This window comes from Amblyomma mixtum, chromosome 5, assembly GCF_055824585.1.
Source record: "Amblyomma mixtum isolate Tamu chromosome 5, ASM5582458v1, whole genome shotgun sequence".
Lineage (NCBI taxonomy): Eukaryota > Metazoa > Arthropoda > Arachnida > Ixodida > Ixodidae > Amblyomma > Amblyomma mixtum.
Genome location: NC_143016.1, coordinates 153,300,790 through 153,318,719, shown reverse-complemented (window position 1 = coordinate 153,318,719; position 17,930 = coordinate 153,300,790). Strand labels below are relative to the sequence as shown.

General features: G+C 47.9%; 1 pseudogene across 1 annotated transcript; it reads left to right on the top strand.

Annotated features, from left to right (window-relative positions):
* The first annotated feature begins 4,428 nt into the window (after window positions 1–4,428).
* LOC149344184 (uncharacterized) lies at window positions 4,429–17,665 on the top strand (annotated as a pseudogene). The gene is made up of 3 exons (XR_016283179.1): window positions 4,429–4,708; window positions 4,784–4,944; window positions 11,685–17,665. The product of XR_016283179.1 is annotated as an uncharacterized LOC149344184 (transcript).
* Window positions 17,666–17,930: the final 265 nt, after the last annotated feature.

The window sequence follows — 17,930 nt, the reverse complement described above, 5'->3', positions numbered from 1 at the left end:
CCCTACGATGCCTCCTGAATCCGTAAACCACCTGGCCCGTCTTATTTTCGTTTCTTTTTTTTTTTTTTGGGGGGGGGGGGGATATCAAACAATCGTTACAGAAGCATGAGTTAACATCTGGATCCCTAGCCATAAGCTAGTTAGGATCTATGCAAATAATTTCTATTCGCATTTAAATCGCAGGCATAAAAAATTATTTATATTCATATTATGCGAAAGGCTTATGCAATACAATACAAAATACAAATATCTTCAATGACTCTCATATGTAGAGGGTACATATGCACTTAAAAACAACGAACAAGGACAACAACAAAAAAAAGAAATAATTCGGAACACAACAGACTCGTCACAGAAAAGCAACAACACTCGCATCACTTTGGTTTATAGGGTTTTTTTCAGCAACTCAGGAAAAGTACTGCTCTGCTTTATTGCGTCTTTAAGTTTATTCCACAGATTTGTCCCTATGTGACGTACTGTCCTTTCTCCGTAGACGTCTTTTGTCTTCGGAAAAAGAAAAATTTCATGTGTGGCGTTACGTGCGATACTTGATGGCAGCGTGAATGCAGATGAGCGTAGCGGGTAATTGTTTCTTAGACATGAATGTACTGTTAGTAGAGTTCTGTAGTGAATTAATGAGTTAAGTGGCAGTATATCGATCTGCCTAAAAAGAGGAGCAGTGTGCGCGTTATATAGTTCGACTGTGTGATGAACCGAATTGCCTATTTTTGCAAAATTCTAAGTGGCTCAAAGTATAAGACTGGTAGGCGTTTCCCCAGGATTCCAAGCAGTATGACAACTGGCCTTGAAATATTAAAAAGGAATCATTCGAAGTGTGTCTTTGCCCCAAAGTAGTGACGGCATTCATAGAGAGAGAGAGAGAGAGAGACTCTTTAATGAAAAACAGAGAATTTAGCCGGCGTTTCAATATCGCTGGCATGCTACTCTGCGTAGGAAGGGAAATTTGGGAGATAAAGACAGAAGGAGAGCAAAGCATGCTTCTCCTAACTTCTTACAGAGTGCCTGAATGTGGGGCTTCCAGTGCAAGTTCTCGTGCAGAATTAGTGCGAGATAAATGGAGTTAATAACGGGTTCATTTGGTTTGCCCAGCCAGTGCACGCCGGTGTGAAGGCATTGTTTCTATGTGGCTCTTAAATATAATGCATATTGTCTCGTTAACATTTACAACAAGTCTCTTGGAGGAATACCAGTTACACAAAGTTTGTAACTCACGGCTACCAATAAGGAGTAGTCCAGCTATGGACTCATCAGGATGGTAAAGAGCAGTGTCGTCAGCATACATAAAATCCGAAAAGTGGTTGGTAAAGTGTGGAAAGTTATTTATATATGAAGAGAGAATGAAATCGGACCAAGGACTCTGAGGCACACCCACAGTGACTGTTTCAAAATTATACCTTATACCACTGAGAAGGATCATTTGGCGGTTGTTACTGAGATAACTTCTAAGGATTCCAAGCTAATCCCTCGCAATCCATAATGCGCTAGCTTTGAGAGTAGAATTTTATGATCAACGGTGCCAAATGTTTTTTAATGCCCCAAAAAATTCCTAATAAAATTCATTATCATTTAGGAAGGAAGTCAGGCGAACATCGCCCGGGAACCAGGGAGAACCAGAAAGCCGAATATGAAGCGAACTTTGCCAACCTTTCCATCCCAACGATTATCCACGTGCGGCGAAGCAGCAGCGCACGGTGCGGCCATTCGACGCCTCTGCTATAAAGGCGAAGATCGGGTTGCCGACGGCCGCGCTATAGCATTGTTTGCTATTCAGCGATTCCATCTTATTGCTGCGGCTGTATTCATCGCTCGCGAACGATAACACGTGGTGCGTCCATAAGAAAAATGAATAAATGCGACGGAAAGGGGGTGGCAGGAGCACGCACTATCGAGGCCGAGCGGAGCTGCGGACGTTATGGTTGTTTAGCTGCAGGCCTGTGCCGTTGACTCCCGTGGCCGGCTCGCTCTGCGTTTCAACGTCCTCGGCGGCTGAAGCGTTTCGTGGTGTGGCCTGGCGTGGTATGACCCTTTCAAGAATGTGGCCAGCCTAGACAGTGCTACGCTATGTATTGCAATGCCATTTCATGCTTACATTTAGTTGTGTTAAGCCGGAGATCTGGGCAAGTTGGGGTACACTTATAGAGGCGGCTTTACACAGCGCAACACACAAGAGACAAGAAAGAACTGACACCAGGAGAGCTGGCTATCAACTTAGGTTTATTCCGCTTTGCACGAAACCGTTGCGTGTGCTTCCGGGTCTCAATTTATCTTGTCTTGTTCCGCATCCTTCCTTATACGTTTTGCGTAAAGCGGAATAAACCTGAGTTGATAGTCAGCGCTCGTGGTGCCGGTTCTTTCTTGTCTCTTGTGTGTTGCGCTGTATAAAGCCGCTTCTAATTACATTTAGTCTCGATGACGAGCGAGACGGCATTCTTTTTCGGCCTGCTACTACGTGTAGAACTCAAGCGGAAAAGGGCTCGAAAACTCGACGATGCACCGATGTTGTCAAGGAAAGACCACGTGCCAATTCATTTTGATGCAATGCCGTTTTTGAATCGTTCTTCGACGCGCTCCATTTTTTACTGGGCAGGATGGGGCGTCGCCTGCAGCTACATCTGTCGTGTCAATTACTGACGGTAATTAAATTCCTCATCAGTCCACGCAGATATCGTTACTTGGACCAGGGGCAAATTTAGGATCAGGGATCACTAGGATCAGGGGTTACTTTTAAAGGGGCGTTTGGCGAGGGGCAGGGTCCCATTTTAACTACGGAATTCTTTGGGTTTTTTTTTCTTCGAAAAACGGAGTTTAGCAAGGTTTTCCTGCGTGAAATTGCTCGCTTGGAAGAGCGAGTGGGTGGGGGGGGGGGAGGGGGGACGGCGGGGAACTGCGAGTGAGAAATTTAACATAGGAAAACCATGCAACCGCCCTCGACTAAGATGTCAAGGATTTCGTTCGGAAGCATGCATGTTAGGAATTTATACGTGCCGTCGAATGGAGTTTCCCCAACTAATGGAAAGTCGAACGACAGTCATCACAAGTGGTTGTTCACTGGAAACGAGGTAGCCAAACAAATCCATTAAGACACTAGAGTTGCTGACTTTCTCTTCTACATTAAAATACGCATAGTACTTCGCCTCTGGGAAGCCCACTGTAACGCAGCTCAGAAGTTTCAAGACGAAAGAACAAAGCGTATGCAGCCGTTGCGAGTGACCGCTACTTGCAGGTGAACGGGGTAGGGCGGCGGAAGAGGAAAAAACCTGGGGGAGAGGTCAGTGTGGGGAAGGGAGAGCCGAAGGAGGAAACAGCGCGGTGCGCTCTATTTTCGCAACCTGACCCTTCGCCCCTTGGTGGTCCTTCTCTACCCGCCGCAAAAGAGAAAAACTAAAGAGAAAACTTCAAGAAGAGAAACAGGAACATTACGACTCCAACTCACCGATATGTCCTTCGCCGTGCAACACGAGCGCAGTAAAACAACATAAACTAGCAAGAACAAAACGAAAACACGCCGAAGATTGAACGAGGGATGAAACGAGCACCGCGGAGCCGTACCGAAGCGACCCGGTAGGGAGTTGGTGAGGGGGAAGAAATAGGGGGCGTTACCTGGCGACCACGCCTCCGAGCGGCCGCGTGAGACACGCCCTCCTCTGAACGGGTCTGGCAGGCACCGCGCCGCTCGGACCTGGACGAGCGAACACCGGCGTACAGAAGAGGAGAGGCCCACCGACGAACGGCCACGGCGAAGCAGCAGCAGAGATTTCCGGCGAGAGACGCGAACAACTCTCTCTCTTAGCGGCGCCGCCCTTTCTCTTCCTCATTCCACATGCCTCCTCATCCGCAACACTGGTGGCGAAGAGAGTCGGAGAGAAAGACTGCGCCGGGCCTCACTAATGAATTTCCAATATTATCTCACCGCCGGGAGAAAGAGGACGGGGAAGAGGATACTGCAGATTGAGTGAGGGAAGAGGGGGCGAGGCACCGAGACTAGCCGCACGCGCGCAGGCTTCGGCTATGAACTCGACGCTACACGGAAACCGCATCAGAGCAGCGGCGCTCCAACATGAGGAGGAGGAGTGAGAGGGGAAAGCGGGCCCGAAAAGTGCTAGAGGCACGGTCCGGCGACTTAGCGGCCGGAGGGAGCCCAGACGACTTGGCCGCGATGACGATTACGCCATAGAGGGCGTCTCCTCTTCTCCGCGCGTTGTCTGCGCCCGTGTAATGTCCGCCGACGCCGCTCCTCCTCACCCTCTCTCGGCCGGACTCCGCCAGAGGGGTCCGACTGAAATGAGAAAATGAACCTAGGGACACCAACCCCCGTAATGTCCCTAGCGCGTCAAAAGTACAGCTTTTTGTTCGCCAGTTTATTAAACCTAGGGAACGTAGCGCTTGACAGTCCCTAGGCACAAAAAGTGGTCGTTCGCAGGTATGCGCCTCGGTATTTGTGCATTTAGCAGTGGCTCAACAAGGCGTTCTGGTCGGCAACAGCCAACTGAAGCGATTGTGCAGGACTCGCCTGCGTTTAAGGCCGTCGGCTGAGACGTGCACATTTAGCCTCGGCGGCTACGACGCCGTGCGAAGCGCTGTGCGGCGACTTAATTTTAAGCATAGTGATTTTGCCGTGGTGTACGTCGGAGGTAATGACCTCACGGGCCCTAATGCCACTCCGCAAGCGATTTGCGATAACATCAAGGTAGGTGCGTGGTTGCTCAACGCTTTCAATTTCGGTTCATTTCTGTACGGAATTCTCATATATTTCACGTCACAGGCCCTTGTCCTGCACCTGCTGCGCGTCGTGTTCGTGGCGAAGGTCTTGCCGCGGTGTTTTGCCACGACGGACTCCCGATCGAGGCAAGCCGTCGCGTGCTTCACCGCAAGCTGACGGCTGCACTTGAGCGGATGCGGTGTGTAGGCACCTTGAACCCAGACGTGAGTACCGATTCATGCTTACCTTAACTGTTGTGCGCCTTTCAGCTAGAGGAAGGCAAGTGCAGTCAGCAAGCCTGCCGAGCGCTGGAGCGGTGTGCCGAGGAACAAAAAAGTGAAATACTGGCTCAGCGCAGTTGACAGGACAAATAGTATGCCAACGTGTCTTCGGTCTGGCGCCAGCATAATATAGCTACTTTCATTTTCGCCCCGCCGCGGTGGCTCAGTGGTTGCGGCGCTCGGCTGCTGACCCGAAAGACGCTGGTTCGATCCCCGCCACGGCGGCCGAATTTCGATGGAGGCGAAATTCTAGATCTACTGTGCGATGTCAGTGCACGTTAAAGAACCTCAGGTGGTCGAAATTTCCGGAGCCCTACACTGCGGCGTCCCTCATAGCCTGAGCTGCTTTGGGACGTTAAACCCCAATAAACCAAACCAACCAAAATGACCTTCCTTGCTCCATTATGCCTACCAAGACGATAATAGAAGGCGCCGACCGAAAGAAAGAATGGCATGACGTTTCGGCTCCCCCACGGGAGCCTTGTTCACAATGAGGCATAACATAGCTGGGTCGGTTATTTATACACGGCGCATGAGTGAACCCAGGCACCTGGCGTAGATTGGGGACAAGTTTGCATCATTCCGATTAAGCGTATGCGCTGTCGTGTAAATAATCAGCGATTCCACATAGAGCCGTGATTTCTTGTCCCTTTATTTTGTGATCAGCAAGCCCATTTTGATCTTGCGCGTCGGTTTCTGACGTCACCCTGGTGTTCATGCATCCTTCGCTCAAAGTCACCCGACTCGCCGATGTACACATACGCGCAGTAAGCACATGGGATCGAATACACAACACCTGGGAACTTTTCCTTCTTCAGCTTGTCTTTGATTTGCACAAGACGACTCCTCAGTTTTCGAGCTGTGTCACGGATCCCCCCAGGACACTCGGGCCGAAAGAATGGACTAGGCGACTGATGTACCCTCACACATGCACATTTAATACACCTATGCGACACAAACAATAGCACATGAAACTAACAAAACTAGCACAAAACACAAAGACTATCAATACACATGGCCCGGGAACAACCAGTCTACTAGCGTTCGGTGTTCGTACTCACGGTTCAGTGCTGAAGAAGCATTATAGGCCCGGTCAGTGGCATCTTGGTAGCCGGCGTCGAGGTGGCGTTCGAAGTGCTTGGGCTGGCGTCACTGGCAGCGTTATTGGTGGTGTCGTTCGAGCTCCCCTGGCCATAGCAGGTGATTAAGTCAGCTGCCGGAATGGGCTCAGGAACGGCAGGAAGTCTACCGTGCGACGCCGTAGAACTCGAGAAGCAGTAGCCGGCGTTGCTGTCTTCCAATCGGGTTCATGACCCACCTCGCGCTTTTATGTTGTTGTTGTTGTTGTTGTCCTCTAAATAATGGCACGTACCCACTACGGGGGATTGGCCAAGACACAGGCGGCGACTGATAGGTGCTCAGAATGTTAAACAAGAAAATGATGGATTAAAAACAATAATTATAATGATAATTGAATTTAGGAAATATATGAAAGAAATTCAGATGTGTAATTGAAATAAGCTAAACAAATACTTTGAGATAGGTGACAGAAATTGAGAACGGGGCTAAAAGTTCCATGTTTCAGAAAGCTTTCGGCGCAGAGAAATACTGATCATGAGAAAGAACAGAGCTTAAGGCGGCAGCCGTTTAGTGTCTGTAAGGAAGTTTTGCATGGCGGAGATCACATTCCAATTACTGTGCCCAAGGGAGGAAGCCCCAAGAGACAGAACAACCCCAGCTGACAGCGGTAGACCTAGCTGTCATAACGGATGTTCTAGCAGGCGGCTCCGTAAAGAGGAGAAACGGCGGCAGGTCAGCAAGAAATGATCTATCGTTTCATGTTCTCCGCAGAACGGGCACAGTGGGGAGACCGCCAGACCAGATCTGTAAAGGTAGAAGTTTAAGTGAGCCACGCGACAACGTAGACGCGTGAAGGAAACCTCAAGCTTGCGTGATCGCCATCCTTTACTGCTCCATGGGTAAAGGAGATGCCGGAATTCGGGAGAGGAGGTCAGAGCTGATGCTGCGAATTCATTCAAGAGCAGATACCTGCTAAATCTGGCCGCAGTAATATATGCGCTGGGTGGAAGCACAGATACGACTGGGCCTTGAAGAGATGCCTTCGCCAGGGTATCGGCAACCTCATTCAAATAGATTCCTGTGTGCCCAGGCACCCAGACCAACCGTAACGAACACACGTGGGGAGGAATCAAGCATTTGAATAAGTGTAGAGCCTGAGATGTTGTAGGCGCGTTGAGAGAGGAACACAACGATAATGAATCCGTCATAATTATGACAGAAGACAAAGAGCTGTTTAATTTGCGAAAGGCCAAGGCTACTGCTAGAAATTCGGCCAAATAAATGGGGGTGTAATCGGGAAGGTGGAGAGAGAATGACCAGTCAAGGGAGATGGACAAAATGCCAACACCGGCCTTTTCTTCACACTGTGAGGCGTCTGTTGCTATGAGCACATGAGATTTAAAACGCAGCAAGTAATCCTGTAACAAACCGCTCAGTAAATGAAAAGGCATTAACTTTGCATGTTTAGGAAAGATGTCATCGAAGACAATCTGGATAGATGAAGAATCGGCGCATAGGAGAAGGATGTCCGAAATGCGGACGTTTAAGGTGTCAAGGAGGGATTGCACACAACAAATCTGAGGGGTGCGGAAACGAGACCAGGTTTCGTTGAAAAATGGCCGAGGCTGACGAAGGAAGATCAAATTGGCGGCATGAAGCGATGAATCACACATTTTTAGAAACGTTTTCACCTTTAAGAGCCGAAATCTTGAAGGCAATGATGGAATACGCGCTTCCAGGTACAAAACGGAATTCGTCACAAATTTTGGAAGGCCCAAACAGAGGCGCAACGCCTCCCGCTCCAAGAGAATCAAGGGGCGAAGTTTATACGCTGGCGCACCAGAGAATAAAGCACAGCCGAACACTAAGACAGGACGGACGTACATTCTATAAATCATAAGAAGCGAGTGTCCTCTCATGCCAGAACGAACATTGCTCAGCCTGCGCAGCATACCGACTGCTCGGACTCCTTTCGCAGTGATGTGCTCTATATGGGCCCGCCAGGAAAGAGAAGGATCATAAATTACTCCGAGGTATTTGATACTTTGCACTTGAGGAATTACATGGTTCTGATAAACAATAGAGATATTAACTGGACGAGAGAGTGGAAAAACCAATAAAGCACATTTATTGACATTAAGGGACAGATTAATGACCCCTAACCATTGGTCCAGGACATTTAAGTAGGACTGTAAGGACTGGTACAAAGAGGAAATGTCGTTCTCTGAAGCAAAAAAGGCGATGTCATCAGCATACACATAGATGGACACCTTGGTACTGCACGGAATACTGCTGAGTAAGATGTTGAAAAGTACAGGGGAGAGGACCGCCCCTTGGGGCACTCCTCTCGCTTGTCGAAACCTGCTTGATGAAATACCGTTCTGGAAGCAGTAAAATTCCCTGTCGGCAAGAAATTCAGCAACCCAAGCCACAAAGTATCTCGGAAGTCCTACTGCCTGTAGTCTTTGCAAAAGCGTCCTGTGCTGAACGCTGTCATAAGCCTTAGAAACATCTAAAGTAACAAGCGCTGCATATTGGTTTCGGCGACGAGCTAACTGTATGCGGCTCTCCAGATCAGTATGGGCACACCATATAGAGCATCCTGGCCTGAAACCTATCTGGCAAGGGTTCAACAACCCAGTCTCTGAAATAACAGACATTATTCTACCATGCAACACCCTCTCAATTAACTTTACGAGATTCGAAGTTAAAGAAATTGGCCTTATATTGTCTAACACATAACCATGTCCCAGCTTTTTAAGCAAAGGGATGATCTTTGCTAGACGCCATTCAGTTGGAATCCATGGCCCCTTAAGAGAGTAATTTATAAGTGCCAGTAAGTCGGTGGGAGATTCCTCGAACAAAATTTTCATCGTAGAAGAAGGGACACCATCAGGGCCAGGGGCCACGGGTGGAAGGCAGGATACAGTGTTCGAGAGCTCAGTGAGGGTGACGTCCTCGAAATCGTCCAATGTGGCAAGAAATCTCGGAGGAGAAGGAAGAAGAGCTGTAAACCGACGCTCAAGGCCTCTGCCTATCTCTTCTAGAGACTGAGCAAGTTCAGTCGGAGACTGAACTAGGGAGACAGCGCTCATGGTGGTCGAGATTACTTTTCTGGATTTTAGGTAATTTTCTGGATTTTAGGTAATTGAATAAAACACGCCTATTACCTGATTTCGAAAGGAATTCGTAGTGTTCAGTATGGTACAACTCCTTTGCACGAGATACAGTGCGCTTAAACGTAGCAGCAATGAACTTGTAATCGATCCAGTTTTTGGGACACTGATTGTGGAGAAGCTTCTTCCAAGCAGCCTTTTGGCGCTTTTATAGCCTTGGCGTTGCTACACGCCATCCTTGTCATCGTCGTCATTGTCTTCTCTTCTCCACCAATCATCTCTTCCCACCTCACCAAATGCTTCTTCATCTTCGTTATTCTTGGATTAATAAAAGTAATGCTTATCGTCATCCTCGTCTTCTCCAAACTTCTTTAGTTCATACTTCTATTTCCAATTTCTTATTACATGTGACAAGCTGGCACATGCGCGGTCTTTACATCGTAGGACCGTAATATCTGCGCCAAAGGTTCGCTGATGTCAGGAACATAGGGAATCACGGCTCGTTTCTGGGTAGCGGGATCAGCTTGGAGCCTGGGACGTCCCTTTTGATGCTGTACAGAGTCCATGACGTGTACAGGATAGCCACAGGTGGACAAGTCACGCCGTACATGCACATCTTCAGCAATTCGGTCTTAATTCCCTAAGTTCCTGGCATCAGCGAACCTTTGGCGCGCATATTGCGGTCCTATGATGTAAAGACCGCACATGTGCCAGCTCGAAAATTGAGGAGTCAGCTTGTGTAAACCAAAGACAAGCTGAAGAAGGAAAAGTTCCCCATGTGTTGTGTATTCGATCCCATGTGCGGACTGCTCATCTGTGTACATCGGCGAGTTGGGTGACTTGAGCGAAGAATACGTGATGACCAGAGTGATGTCAGAGACCGGTGTGCAGATCAAAATATGCTTGCCGAGCACTCGGTGTCCGCCGCACACAACATAAACTGGGCAGAAGCACGTGTGATCACAAAAGTAAGGGACGAGAAGTGACGGCTTTATCTGGAATCGCTGATTATTCACACGACAGCGCATACGCTTAATCGGAATGACGGAAACTTGCCCCCAATCTACACTCCCGTGGGGGAGCCAAAACGTCATGCCATCCTTTCTTTTGGTCGGTGCCTTCTGTTTTCTTCATGTACCGTCCCGACCAGACGGGTTTCTGTCAGACACTAGACAATGCCTACCAAGCTTTCACTTGACTATTTCAACGAGCTATAGCTCAGATGAGGCGAGCATTGGCAGCTTCTTCGCTGAAACCTTGCTAAAATACTTCCTTTGCAAATCAGCACATGCGTCTATGATTGGCTGCTCTTGCGAGTTGCTTTTGGGCGATGAATGAGCGAAATTTTTGGCAAACCAAGAATTTGAGTGATGCGATGAGTTCCAGTAGTTTTATGGTACCGATTTTAATGTGCGTTGGCACGGCTGCTTTTACCACTGAAAAATTGTGAAATTTATGTTATGGTTTGGATTATCTGAAGAAATTTGTCAAAAAAATACTAAACATTTTTAGCAGCTATGTGTGTGGGCGATATGTGCCCACATATCACACATATCACCCACATACATTGCTGTCCAACTTATATCCTCATTTTTACTGTAGAAAATGTTGGAACACATTGCTGTTTTTAAAAGCAGTTTGTTTACAGCTTGCACAAAACACAATGCGGAGTTTATTGCAAGACGAGCAAACATCGAAACTGATACCTGGAGTGGGGCATGACATTATCGCAAGAGCCTAGGGAGTGTATATGCATAGCATATGATTGAGCATGCAGCGTCCAGTTGCCTGTGAGTCTCTGGTACGTTAACAGTGGCAGATCTGTCTTCCAAAAGGCCAGGTAGGCAAGTTGTAACGTGTAGATATGCAGGCATTCATGCGCAAACATGCCACTCTTTGTTATGTACTGCACATTCTCCAGTGTCTGGTCAGCTACCTTGGACATCTCTTGGCAGCTCAGATTGTAGCTAAGTGTCGTGGCACGGCAGTGGCCACAGTGACAACTAGGGTAAATGCTTTTGTACCGACTGTTGCGGAAATAAACGACCACAGTAGAATGCTTCTCTCAGCTAAACCGGTGCACGTAGGACACGGCTGCACATTGTAGCTCCTGTGAACCTTTGTTCACAGACTCATTCTGAAAAAAAAAAAAAGAAAATTATAGTAGCTGAGAAGACTGCAGTAGGAGAAGATACAGGTATCAATATATGCCAGTATCTTGCCAAAAAGCACTCCTAGCACAGGGGGACATCCGGGTCTCTATTCTTATCCTTGTGTGCTTGGTTACCTGCCTTGAATATAATTAAGGCATTTTAATTTGGTTTTCAGTGAGCACTGCATTTGTGTGGATGCATTCTTTCTGCCTTCTTTATGCATTGTTTACTGGTGAGATCTGCCAGAAAGCTGAAGTACTTGTTGCAGCTGTATGCTATCGGGATTTATTGCTCAATTTACCTTATTTATCAGCATATCGCATTTTGTTTTCAGCATCGCTTCCTGGATGCAATAAAGACACCCAAGAGGCACCTTTTCGCCACCGATGGCTGTCACCTGTCGGCTGGTGAAGGTATCCAGGAGCTGGCAGAGGTCTTCGCCAGGGGCCTCGCAAGATTCTGTGGAGTGGGCATCCTGGCACCGTTCTCAGGTGTGCCTGCCAGGTATATCATCCGCCAGTGCCATCACTGCGGGTCCAAGGGCCACCAGCTTGGGGACGAGTACTGCAGGCCATAGGACCTGCACTACAGCCTGCAGTACTTACAGCAATGGACAGTGCAATCATTGTAAGGTTTTGGTGAGTAACTTGGTGGCAGTGAGACCTGTTCCTTATGTGTTTCTGAGCTGTATCTGCTCCATTGAGTCTGCAGCATCACGTGGGGCTCTTTATTGTTCACTGACATTGCCCAGCACAGAGGCATTTTTGCATTTAGACTTCAATGATTTTGCCATTGGTGCGGCCTAAATGAATTGAAAGCTTCCCACATTGGCATCGCTCATATCCAATGTGTAGCTTCGCAGCAATCACCTCATGGCGAGCATTATTCACATCCGGATAGCTACTGAGGTTTCCCAGCCCTCTTTAAAGCTTTTACTAGTAGTCATTTCTAAAATTTCAAACGGTAATATTAACGTCTTGAAGGCCTCTACACCAGAGATGACTGTTTACATGTCCGTAATATTCAACAAAAAACTTTTAAAATACCTTGTGTTTGGCGCATGATGGCCTCAGTTGCCTATGTGCCATAAACCCAACACACCGACCATGATTCACATCCATTAACCTGCTGGCGTACTTCATTATGCCAAGCATTGGTAAGCTTGAACTATTGGACAGGAAGAGCAGTTGCTAAATACATGGAGAATCTGTGGAAACCCTTAGCTCTGCCCCTGTAAATGGTAAACCGGCTTTTAAATGTGTGGTGCGGCCAGATGTTTATCTCGAAGAGCAGTGCCTCACTGCCATGTAATGCTGTGTTAGCACAAGCCAAATATTTTTTATGCAGCCATAGCAATCATAGAACTTGGAAGCACCATCTCACAAACGTTGTTGCCACTATACCTGGTTCCGTATGCGTTACAGATGCATTTCAACATAATGTGCAGTGGCAGGAAAATTTTGTCATAAAAAAAATAGGTGCCAGATGCACGAATTTTTATGACTGGTTCAAAGGGGATTCAAAACCATTTCGTTCTAGCAAGGCTTGACTGCATCTTTTTCTATCAGAAGAATGAAGCAAACATCCAGTTCCTCTCCAGTGGTGGAGTGAGTGCCCGGACAAATTTTTGGATGCAGTGACACTGTGACTCAGCTTTGTTGCTTTGACTGCCCCCTGTGTGACTGTGGGGCACTTGTGCTTTCTCTTCTGCACCTTCTCATGTGACTGTAGTGGGATGTGCTTCCACAGGAGTGAACCACACACCGTGCTGGTTAGCGGGCAAAAGGCCTCAAAGCGTTGTTGCACATGATATATGTAGCCGAGAAAGCAGTGATGCCACCTAGCACAACGCACACTACATCCCCCCTTGTTTAAGAAAGGAACAGAAATGCACAGTATGCTCTGCACTACACAAGCATCAGTTCAGTCATCTGGGCCTTCGGATCAGTTTTCTAAACCTTGACACTCAAAAGGGTGAACTTGAAGGTTGTGACGGGGGTGAAGCCATGAGGTCGGGCTAGGAAGAACTACCTGCGTCCCGCTGTATTAGTCTCACTGCTTGATGGCTTCCTCTTGGGCTCATCTCCGGTAACACATTCGGCAGGACCCTCGGACCTTACAACATTGGACAGTGGGGTGAGGAATAACCTGCAACATTGAAGAACTTCCTTCAGGTCCTCCACTACATATGGCTGGGGGATGTTGAACTGGTCCCAGAATGCAGGGCTATTTATGTCGCGCATCCAACCTTGCCCACTCGTCTTAAGTGGGCACTGTACCTGAGCTGCATTCCTTTTCCTGTTAGCTTGATCACTCAGGTTAAACGACTGAGACGAGGGCCAGCATGGTTCAAGCCGTTTTGATGTCTTAGGAACTCCGGTTTGCAGGCGTCTGCCAAAGAGAAGTTGAGCTGGGCTTACTTCACTGATGCCAGGAATTTCCTGGTAGACAGGCAGTGCCAGGAAAGCATTGTTCACTTTGTGCACCAGGTCCTTGATGATACACCCCATCCTGTCCACCTCAGCTTTGGACTGTGGGAATCTTGGGCTGCTGGTGACATGCCTGAAGCCTTAAGGCTTTGCGAAGGTAAAGATGACTTTGTATGAGAATTATGGACCGTTGTCGCTGCGGACTACTCCTGGAATGCCATGGCTATCATGACTGCAGTGTTGTTGTACAGTGCTGACCAGTGGCTTCAGGGAAGGTTGGAAAAGGTCAGCTCCCACCTCAACCTAGGGAAGACTTGGAGTCTGAGAAGGCTTCCTTGGTTCTGCGCTCTTGCCACAGCCGATCTCTTTGTGGCTGTTGACTGTAGGCCACCACACCGACTCTTGAGCAGTGCCTGTGCTTCAATTAATTCCTTGATGCCCGTCATGAATGAGATCCCTGTGGAATGCTGAAGAGCCGTGCGGCTTCTTTGAGAAGTAACCTGTGAAGGATCGGTGGATGCCCACTGCATTGTTGCTCTGTCCTTTTGTGGCTGTACCGGTGCCCTGAGGCGGCAATCTCCTCGCAACCCCCGTCGTGTGTGTCGACAAGAAGCACACAAGGCGAGGCAGGCGGATGTTGAGCTGCGATAGAGTTAGAGGGAAGGACGGGGGCACGTTTTCCCGGAGCCACCCGAAGTGCTGTCTGCGAGAACGATGCAGCTGCGCGCGGAGGCGCGGGTCAGCTGCCATGGTTTGCTAATTGCCCTTCACGGAGTTGTTTCGCACCAAAGGTGCCAAAAATGGTGGAGGGCGTCACCCCATCAAAGCCGCCATACGTCGACCACCCCCCCGTCCTGACATAGTAAAGATCGTCTGGGAGCAGTTAGTGTGACGTACAGTCAGCAAGGACGCGGCTATCAGGCTTCGTGACATTGTGGCGTGTATCAACAGATCTCAAGAAATGGGCTGGCATAACAAAATGCAGCCAGACAAAAGGGACGTCCCCGTACGTTCAAAGGCAGCAACAGCAGGGTTTGTGCCACTTCCGGGATTTCGGGGGATGTCTGTCAGCAGTCATCGTGAAGACGAATGGCATAGAAACGCAGTTCAGCGCTTTCGTTTTTTTTTTTATTCGCAGTGGTAGTGGTTCGTTAGAGTCCAATAATTGCCCTGATGGGGGGAGGCCATCAGGGTCACGAGACTTCTGGAGGCCGACGACATGTGGGAGTGTTTTTGATGTGTTTTTTTTTCATGCGTTTTCTGTTTTATTTCGTTAGAAAAAGGTTCTGAACCTTGCGGAAAGTCTAAGGCGTGCCATGCTGTTTGTAAACCAATCATGTGTTGAGTTTGTTGTTATTGGGTGATGTAAAATGTGGGCCAGTCTTCTTGGTCTTTAAAACCAGACCCCGGAGCCTGGTAAACTGTTCTGAACTAGGTTTAGATCTTTTGCATCTTCGGCGATGCCAAGGAGGGATGATTTTCCCATAGCCAGTTCTATGTTGTTGTGCTCGCTTCTCAGTCTGTTAAAAAATGTGAATTCCTGTATAAAGCTTCACTTTACTTTCCCTCAAATTGCTCCGCCACAGTGGCTCAGTGGTTACGGTGCTCGGCTGCTGACCCGAAAAACGCGGGTTCGATCCCGGCCGCGGTGGCTGAATTTCAATGGAGGCAAAATTCTAGAGGCCCGTGTACTGTGCGATGTCAGTGCACGTTAAAGAACCCCAGGTGGTCGAAATTACCGGAGCCCTTCACTACGACGTCCCTCATAGCCTGAGTCGCTTTGGGGCGTTAAACGCCCATAAACCATAAGCCAAATTTTCCCTCAAGTCACGTGTTGCCTGATCTTTTCTGTTATACCGTCTCAGATGGTGGGGTACCATTGGTGGAGCCCGAAGAACGAACCTCGAATCGTAACTTAGCACCTTGAAAACACTGAGGTTTCTTGATTTTTCCAGTACTCCTTAAATCGGAAGCAGTAGTCTCGAGTGCCTGGGCCAACCTTTGGTGCAGTACTCTAGCAGAAGGTTGCACTCGCCATCATTGGGTTCAGCTTTGCGACGTTTGTCTTGGTAAGCGGAGACAAAATCTGGGAGGGTGCAAAGAATTCTTTCAACAAACAGCTCAACAAGATTAGCTTGCCTTGGCAGTGGGCCGTCCAGTAGTGCACATGAGGGCATGTCTGCAGTGGCTAACAGCTTGCTAGGTACATACAGCACCTGGCACTGGAAGCACATCAGCTTCAGACAGAATCACTAAATCTGCAGAGGTGGCAAGTCGACCACAGACATGCTGCGAGTGATGCAAAAACTGTTTGATGCTCACTGGAAGGCTGCTTTAGTAGCAGGATGGCACCAAGACTAAAGGAGCTGCCATCGGCTGATACTTTCATCTTGATCACAGAGTTCAATGCGAAGCACGGCCTAGCCTGCATCCGAAGCCTCCTTCGCTCTTTATGTGCTTATGAAAGTTGCTACGTATGTGCTTATGAAAGCGAAAACTTTCGTGAACTTCGTTCACTGGATGGATGTACTAGGCTGTGAGGTGTTGCTTGACTTATGCGTACGACACACATTCCACCTCCGAGTGCGCAAGTGAATTGAGAACATGGCGCACTTGAGCTCCCACACACTACAGCAGCGTACGAACCTTGACTTCATCCATTGCCAAAGACTCTGCCATAGCGACAGAAAAATCTTCAAATTGTTCGACCCATGATGACCAGGAAGCCAGCTCATACAAGTTGAACGCTGGTGGTGGCGCTGGGCCTACCAAACTGGCGAACTGAGGTTGTGTCTCAGAAGCATGAGAGTTCACAACGAAGATGGTCTTGAGTTAGCGTGCCTTGAAGGAACTTGATCCTGGATTCCAAGCAATTATAACACCATGAGGAGGTGACCTAGCCAAGCCTAGCCGTGATCCAGGCTAGCAGACGGAGCCACAGCAACCGAGACACTCTCAATGCCAGAAGCTAAGAGCCTTTATTTCAGCCAGTGTTCGTTTTTGTGGGACTGAGCAGCGCCCTGTAGAAACGCCTCACACAACATTAACTTAGGGCTGTAAAAGAGCTGGTCTGAAAGCTTGCAGTCAATCAAACCAATGATGAAGCATTCTTGAAACAAGCATATCTTCAGTAGTAGGTGGTGCGTAGTCTCAGTGTTTAACCATGGTATGGAGAGCAGTGCTAAAAACAAACGGTCTCGTCCGGTTGCTCCATCCGGCGGTAGGAACAGGCATATTCATATAGCTTGAGTGCATGTACGAAGTGGTTGGTGAATGCCTTCTCGAAATCTGATATGGCCCTAATGTAAGGACTGTTCATGCGTGCGGCCCCATGTAGTGGAGCATGGGCCACATGGATCATGGAAGCATGGTCTTAGGGCATACTGTTCAATTCTGTCTTTCAACTGTAAGGCTCCAAGGGAAGCAACATCTGCTCACTCTGGTGACCATTACATTTTACTGGGGCATAGCATTCAGATATACTGTCTCCAAAATGGACAAACTGCAGTGCTCCTTTCGTTGGTTGTTTAAAAAAAAAGTGAAATGTTGGGTATGTTAAGATGTTCATGACTTGTGTAAGGTTAGTAAAACTTGAATGGTTAGACATTCTTTAAAAGGTTATTTATGGTAGCGAACTGAAGTGTGTGCCTGGTGCTACCAATGTGAAATGGTTTAGAACTTGTGTGTATAAAAATGGGTCCTGTCACTTAGTGTGAATTATCTTCATATTGCTGTTCTGTCATGTGTGTGCACATTTTTATGCTATGATTTGTTCCCAGTCACATTGTTGTGTGATGTGTTGAAATTGACAGCTCTGTGTTCGCTTGTTTTCAAAAGGTGCAAAATTTTGGGGGTGTTTCATGAATAAATCAAGCAAATGTTCCAATTGGAAGCCTTTGTCAGCTTAGTCAAACCTTAGATGGCTTGACATACTTTCAAATAGTTTTAGTTGGAGGTAAACTGAAATGTGTGCCTTGTGAGGACAGTGTGCAAATTTTAGAAATTGAGTTTATGGAAGTGTAATTTCTTAAAGGGAGACTGAAGCACTTTTTCTGAAAATTGGGCTGGCAGCGGCATCCTATAGTTTTTCATGCTGTATACTGGAATATCGCATCCAAATAAGGCAAAAACAAGCGCGAATTGCCTTTTTT